Here is a 7,890-nt window from a genome sequence, read left to right as displayed (position 1 = left end):
TAAATGCTGATCTTTACATAAAATTCTATATCCTTTATATTTAATGAAAGCTGAGAAAATTTGATTTCAGAAGACCTGCACTACACAAAATACTAAAGGAAATTCTTCACATTGAAGGTACATGATAACCTGATGAAACATACCTTCATGAAGGAAAAAAGTGCCAAAAATGATAAAAATTAGTGCCTAAATTAAAATCCAATTAACTTTAAATTCAATATATATTATTTGTTTCATGGGTACAGGTCTGTGATTCATCAATCTTACATAATACCTAGTGTTCATTATAACACATACCCTCCCCAATGTCTATCACCCAGTTACCCGATCCCTCTACCCCCTTCCCCTCCAGCAACCCTCAGTTTGTTTCCTATGATTGAGTCTTTTATGGTTTGTCTTCCTCTCCCGTTTTGTCTTGTTTCGTTTTTTCCTCTCTTCCCCTATGATCCTTTGCCTGGTTGGTTTCTTAAATTCTGCGTATCAGTGAGATCATATGGTTAATTGTCTTTCTCTGATTGACTCATTTCGCTTAGCATAATACCTTCTAGTTCCATCCAAGTCATTGCAAATGGCAAGATTTCATTTTTTAATGGCTGCGTAATATTCCATTATATTCAATATATATACACACCACATCTTTATCCATCTCTCGATGGATATCTGGGCTCTTTCCATAGTTTGGCTATTGTGGACATTGCTGCTATAAACACCGGGGTGCAGGTGCCCCTCTGGATCACTGCATTTGTATCTTTAGGGTAAATACCTGGTACAATTGCTGGGTTGTAGGGTAGCTCTATTTCCAATTAACTTTTGAAAGGAAAATAACTATTTAAAACAATTTAAAGTAAAATTTAAAAAACTAAGATTTAGGACATGTAGAAGTAAAATATATAATTACACCATAAAGGGATAAGTGGAGTACACATATATGACATATATTATACAGGCATAAATGGTATGTTATTTAAGGTAGGCTGTATTAAGAATGTATATCCTTCTAGCAAGTATTAAGAAAATGTAAATGGTGTAGTTATAAAGCCAATAGAAGCAATAAAATGGAATATTTAAAAATACTTGATTAATGCAGAGGAGAAAAAGGGACAAAGAGGAAAAACATGGTAACAGACCCTAACCCAACCACAAATTGTGTACAGATTAAGCATCACCAATAAATGCAAATATCATCATACTGGATAAAAAGCTTCAATGTTGTGTTTAAAAAGACTTAGGAAAATATAAAGACAAGCACTGGTTAAAAAAGGATTAAGAAAGACAAAGACATAGGATGCAAACACTAAAGAGAAAGGTGACTTCAAGACAAGTATTACTAGAGATGGATATTTCATAACAAAAAATATAGTAAGTCCAGAAGATGTACCAACCTTAAATGTATATGCACCTAATTACTGAGTTTTAAGATAAATGAAGTTCTGGTCAAGACAGTGACACAGGAGGCTCCTGAATTCATCTCCTCCCATGGATACACCAAATCTAATACACCAAATCTAGAGCTACACATGGAACAATTCCTTCTGAAAGAAATCCAGAAAATAGCTGAGAAACGCTGCCATGGTCAAACAAGGAAACACCCCCCACCCCCCAAAAGGGGTTGGAGAGGTTTAGAGACACTCTTGCCATGAACTCCACTTCTGGCACAGCAGCAAACAATCAGGAAGGAACTTACATATACTCCCAGAGGACTGAAGGGTGTGGATGCAACATCTAATGTCCCCATTTTTAAGACTTCTGAGGGATGAGCCCCTGAAACACCTAGGTTTGAAAGCCAACAAGCCTGGTGCCCACAGGACCCACAAGACTACAGCAAACAGAGAATGGTTAACTGGCTTGGATTTACTGTGGAAAACCCACCAGAGGCAGCAGAGAAAAATGCCCATTTTCCTCCCAGTCTTTCCTGAGGCTTCTTTGCATATCTTACAAGCTACAGCCTGAAAGTCTGGTTGCTGGTTTAGGAACAGACTATTTTCTCTGAGCCCAGCAGGTATCATCTCTGCACTCTCTTTTGCTCTAAGTCACTCGTGTCTTCCTCCAAGGGGCTGGCACACATACCAGGTGCAGGAGCTCTTGTAGCTGCCACCCAGATGACACAGTCCTTGATAGCCTGGCAGTGGTGGCCAGCAGGGCTTTTGTTTGTGGGTTGAACAAGACTATGGCTAACAAAGAAACAGGTTTAAACCAGCTATATGCCCAGGGTTCAAGAAAGAATCAGTAGGCAAAAATGCCCTTATCTCAGTCTTTCCATGACAGAGGCCTAGCTGCCTATCTTTTTTTTTGGTAAAGATTTCATTTATTTATTTGACAGAGACACAGTGAGAGAGGGAACACTATCTGCGTACCTTAAAAGCTGTAGCTGTAGCGTAAAGGTCAGGCTTCTAATCTATCTCACACCTAGGGAGAGACTGCCATCCTATTCAGAGACCAGGGAAGCCAGCAGACACCATGGCTGCATTCTCCCTGTATGTAGCCCAATCCAAATCACCAACATCACTGGAAGGAGCTTGTGTTCATAGGTCACACAGGACTGTAGCTAAACAGAAACAATTCTTAACTAGCTACTCCCCCAGGGTTCAGTGGAGAAGTAGACAAACACCTAGCTCACAGTTCCATGAAAGATGGCTCAATACTTTAAAAGCTTCTGCCTGAGGGTCCAGCTTCCCGTCAGTCTGTATCTAGATGCTAAGATCCTCCCCTTTAAAACACTTAGAGAACTTGGCACACCCTCAACTATGTTATCTATGTTATCTCATACACAGAAATCAACACAGGTAGTCAAGGAAAATGAAGAAATACAGAAACATGTTCCACATTGAATAACAAGATAAAAATCTAGAAGTAGACCTTGAAGATTAGTGATTTATCTGATAAAGAGTTAAGAATTATGGTCATAGAGATGCTCACCAAGGTCAGAATAACATATGCACAAAGTGAATATTTCAACAAAGAGAAAAGAACCAAACATATCACAAGGCTGAAGAATACAAAACTGAACTGAAAAATTCAATAGAGGATTCAAAACAGACTTGATAGGGGCAACAGGAAGAAAGAGTGAACTTGAAGAGTGCGGAATCAGCATAATCAGAGAAGAAAAAAGAAAAAAAAGAATGAAAAAGAGTGCAGACAACTTATGAGACTCATGGGACCAATATTTAAGCCTCATGGTAAATACAAAGCATCTACATTAGATATGCAAAAGATAAAAAGAAAGGAATCTAAATAAACCACTACAGAAAACTGTCAAATCACAAACAGAAGGACTCAAAGAATTAAAAAACAATTTACAGAAATTAATTAGCCAGAAAACAATTAGCCAAATGACATTAAGTTCACATATATCCATAATTACTTTAAATGTAAATGGTCTAAATCTTCCAATGAAAAGACATACAGTGGCTCAATAGACGAAAACAAAACAAAACAAATAAGACCTAACTACATGCTGATTGCGAGAGACCCATGTCAGCTTTAGGGACATACACAGAATGAATGTGAAGGGATGGGAAAAGATATTCCATGGACATGGAAACGAAAGCAGGAGTAGCTATATTTAAACAAAACAGACTTCCATCCAGAGAGTGTAATAAACAAAGGTCATGATATAATATTAAGGGTCAATCCAACAGGATATAACGAATACAAATATTTATGCACCCAACACAGAATTACCTAAATATATAGAATAAATATTAATAGATTTGAAGGAAGAAATGGACAGCAATACAATAATAGTTGGAAACTTCAATGCCCCATTTTATGCAATGGGTAGATCAGACAGAAAATTAGGAAATATGGGGCTGAAGTGATGCATTAGACCAGATGGACTTAACAGACATTTACAGAACATTCCATCCAACAGCAGCAGAATACCTATTCTTCTCAAGCACACACAAATATTCTATAGGACAGATCATATATGAGATCACAAAACAAGTCTCAAAATATTTAAGATTGGAATCCTATCAAGCATCTTTTCCAATCACAGTGTGAAACTAAAATTCAATTACAAGAAGAAAATTGGAAAGCTCACAGTATGTGGAGATAAAACAGCATACTACTGAACAATCACTGGATCAAAGAAGAGATCAAAAGAGAAATAAAAGTACCCTGAGACAAATTAAAATGTAAAGAAGTATGTCAAAATTTATGGGATGCAGCAAAAACACTTCAAAGAAGGAAGTTCATACCAATAAGCTGCCTACACCAAGAAACAAGAAAGATCTCCAATAAACCACCTAAACTTACACCTCAAGGAGCTAAAAAAAGAACAAACCAAGCCTAGAGTTAGAAGGGAGGAAATAACAAAGATCAGCGCAGAAACAGACTAAAAAGACAACAGAAAAGATCAGTGAAACTAAACCTGTTTTTTTCTCAAAAGATTAACAAAACTTTAGCTAGATGTAACAAAGAGAGAGAGAGAGAGAGAGAGAGAAGGGACTCAAAAAAGTAACATCAGAAATCAAAGAGGAGACATTACAACTGATACCACATAAATAGAAAGGATAACAGACTATGATAAGCAATTATATGCCAAAAAACTGTAGAACTTTGCAAGAGTGGGTAAATTTGTAGGAGCATATAATCGACACAGGTGCAATCATGAAGATATAGAATATCTGAATGGACCAAGTATTACTAAGGAGATTGAATCAGTAATCAAACACCTCCCAACAAAGAGAAGCCCAGGACTAGGTGGCTTCACTGGTGAATTCGACAAAACATTTAACAAGGAATTAAAACCAATCCTTCTCAAACTCTCCCAAAAAACAGAAGTGGAAGAAATACTCATTTTATGAGGCCTGCATTATTCTGATGGCAAAAGCAAAAAATAGCACAAGAAAATAAAATTACAGGCCAAAATCCCTGATGAACACAGATGGAAAAAAATCCTCAATAAATATTAGCAAACCAAACTCAACAATACATTAAAAAGATCATATACCATGACCAGGGACACAAGGATGGTTCAACGTTTGCAAATAACTCAATGTGATACAAACTTTAAGAAAATGAAGGTGAAAAATCAGTCATCTTAATAGATGCAGAAAAGCCATCTGACAAAATTTGACATCCATTCATGATAAAAACTCTCAACAAGGTAGGTATAGAGGGCACGTACCTCCACATAATAAAGGCCGTTCACGATAAGCCCACAGCTAATATCCCACTCAATGGTGACCAGTTGAAAGCTTTCCCTCTAAGATCAGGACCAAGATAAGGGTGTCCACTCACCATGCCTATACAACATAATATCAGAAGTCCTAGCTAGAGGATTCAGGCAAGAAAAAGGAATAAAAGGTATCAGGGGCGCCTGGGTGGCTCAGGTCATGATTCCAGGGTCCAGGGATGAAGCCTCACATTGGGCCCCCTACTCCGCGGGGAGTCTGCTTTTCCCTCTGCCCCTCCCCTTGCTCATACTCTCTCTCTCTCTCAGATAAATAAAATCTTTAAAAAAAAGGTATCAGAATTGGAAAGAAAGAAGTAAAATCGTCTCTATTTGTAGACATGATTTTATAAAAAATACTAAAGACTCAATAAAAAAACTGTTCATCTAATTAATGAATTTGGTAAAACTAAGGATACAAAACAAAATTAACTTACAAAAATCTGCAGCATTTCTATACAGTAACACTAAGTTTTCTGAAAAATAAAGTAGATCCCATTTGAAATGGCACCAAAAACAAAATACTTAGGAACAAATTTAAGGAGATAAAAGATCTCTACTCTGAAAACTACAAAACACCAATGACAGAAATTGAAGAAGATACAAACAGAAAAGTATCCCTTGTTTGTGGACTAGAAAAATTAATATTGTTAAAATGTCAATACTACTAAAAGGCATTTACAGACTCAATGCAATCCCTATCAAGATTCCAATGGCATTTTTTAGAAAAGTAGAAAAAGCACTCCTAAAATTTGTATGGAACCACAAAAGACCCCAAATAGCCCAAAAAATCCCAAGAAAGAACACAGCAGTAGGCACCCCCTTTCCTTATTTCAAGCTATTCTATGAAGCTATAGTCTGCAAAACCATATGGTACTGGCATAAAAACAAATACACCAAGACAAATATATAATCAAGAGCCCAAAAATAAACCCAAGTATATGTCACCAACTAGTATTTGTCAAGGGAGCCAAGAACACTCAATGGAGGAGTCTCTTCAATAAATTGTGCTGGAATAATTGCATATTCACATGTGAAAAAATAAAGCTGGACCCAGAAGAAAACTCCGAATGACCAAAGCAGTCTTGAGAAAAAACAAAGCTGGAGGCATCATACTTCCTGATTTCAAAGTATATTACACAGCTATATTAATCAAAACTGTTTGGTATTGGCATAAAAAACACATAGAGGAATCGAACATGATAGAGAGCCCAGAAATAAAGTCACACGTTTATGGTCAATTAATTTTTGGACAAAGGATCCATGAGTATACAACAGGGAAAAGACAGTCTCTTCATAAATGGTTGCAGGAAAACTGAACAGCCACATGCAGAAGAATGAAACTGGACCACTATCTTGTCCCATATGCGAAAAAATCAACTAAAAATGGGTTAAAGACTTAAACGTAAGACCTGAAACTATGAAACTCCTACAAGAAAACAAAGGAGGTAAGCTTCTTGACATCAGTCATGACAATGATTGTCTTTGGATTTGACATATAAAGCAAAATCAACGAAATAAAAAATAAACAAGTGGAACTACATCAAACTAAAAAGCTTCTACACATCAAAGGCAGCAATCAACCAAACAAAAAGGCAACCTGTGGAATGGGAGAAAATATATGCATATCATATATAATATATCTGATAAGGGGTTAACATCCAAAATATATAAAGAACTCCTACAATTCAACAGCAAAAAACCAAACAATCCAATTTAAAAAATGGGCAGAGGAGCTGAACAGACTTTTTTCCCAAAAAAAGATATACAACAAGTTCATGAAGAGATGTTCAACATCAATAATCTTCCATGAGGATCTAGCAACAGTACATATTAACTTTCAATATAATTTTTCATGCTAGGTTATCTCTAACAACATAAAATGCTTAGCTCGTTAGGGTGGCAGAACCTGTGAGAGACCACGAAGATTTCAATCAGTATAAAAAGCTTGTTCTACCTCCCAGAACTTAATGCATCAGAGTTGATAAAAAGTCTACTAAAATTCTAATGTACAAAGTTGTCTATATTACAAAATTTGAAAAAACATTTTTTTCTTACTATAGTCCTTTAACAAAGACAATCTTATCATTTCTGTTTTGCAGATAGGAAAACCAGGACTCTAAGAAGCTCAAGAGCTACACACCCAGCTCAGTAAGACCACCAAATAAGTCTTCCCATTCTAGTAAAATCTATCCACAAGCTTGATGAAGTCTTCCATATTTTGTCTTTTCTAGTACTAGAATAATATGTGGGTGATATCTTCACCCCTGAAATCCATTTGGGTCACTTCAGCTCAAGGAAGACTACAGTGTAATAGGGGGAAAATGTATGCTCTGATATGTATATGATCTTCCAATCTATTTGGCAAAAAAACAGCAAGGTGCAGAATACTGTATATGTTATGCTATCATTTCTGTAGGAAATCACTGGAAAAATAATACACACAGAAATTTGAAGAGGCAGCAAAAATCTCTGGAAAGACTCATAAGAAATGAGTATCATGGATTTTTTCAGAAGAGGGGAACCAAAAAGCTAGACCAGTGGGGAAAGGGAGATTTTACCATTTCTTATCCTTTTATACTTTTAGAATTTTGAACTGTGACTATATTAAATATTCAATAAGTAAAAAGCCACATTTAGAAATGAAAAAATTACCATAAGAGATGAGATGACAAAGACTGAAAACTGAATAATACTGTCACATACAAAAAAAA

Source organism: Eumetopias jubatus, unplaced genomic scaffold (genome assembly GCF_037043125.1).
Source record: "Eumetopias jubatus isolate StellerSeaLion01/CBP00866 unplaced genomic scaffold, mEumJub1_p1.0 scaffold_4, whole genome shotgun sequence".
NCBI classification, from domain to species: Eukaryota; Metazoa; Chordata; class Mammalia; order Carnivora; family Otariidae; genus Eumetopias; species Eumetopias jubatus.
The sequence above is the reverse complement of the archived record's forward strand: the minus strand, read 5'-3'. Positions refer to the sequence as shown.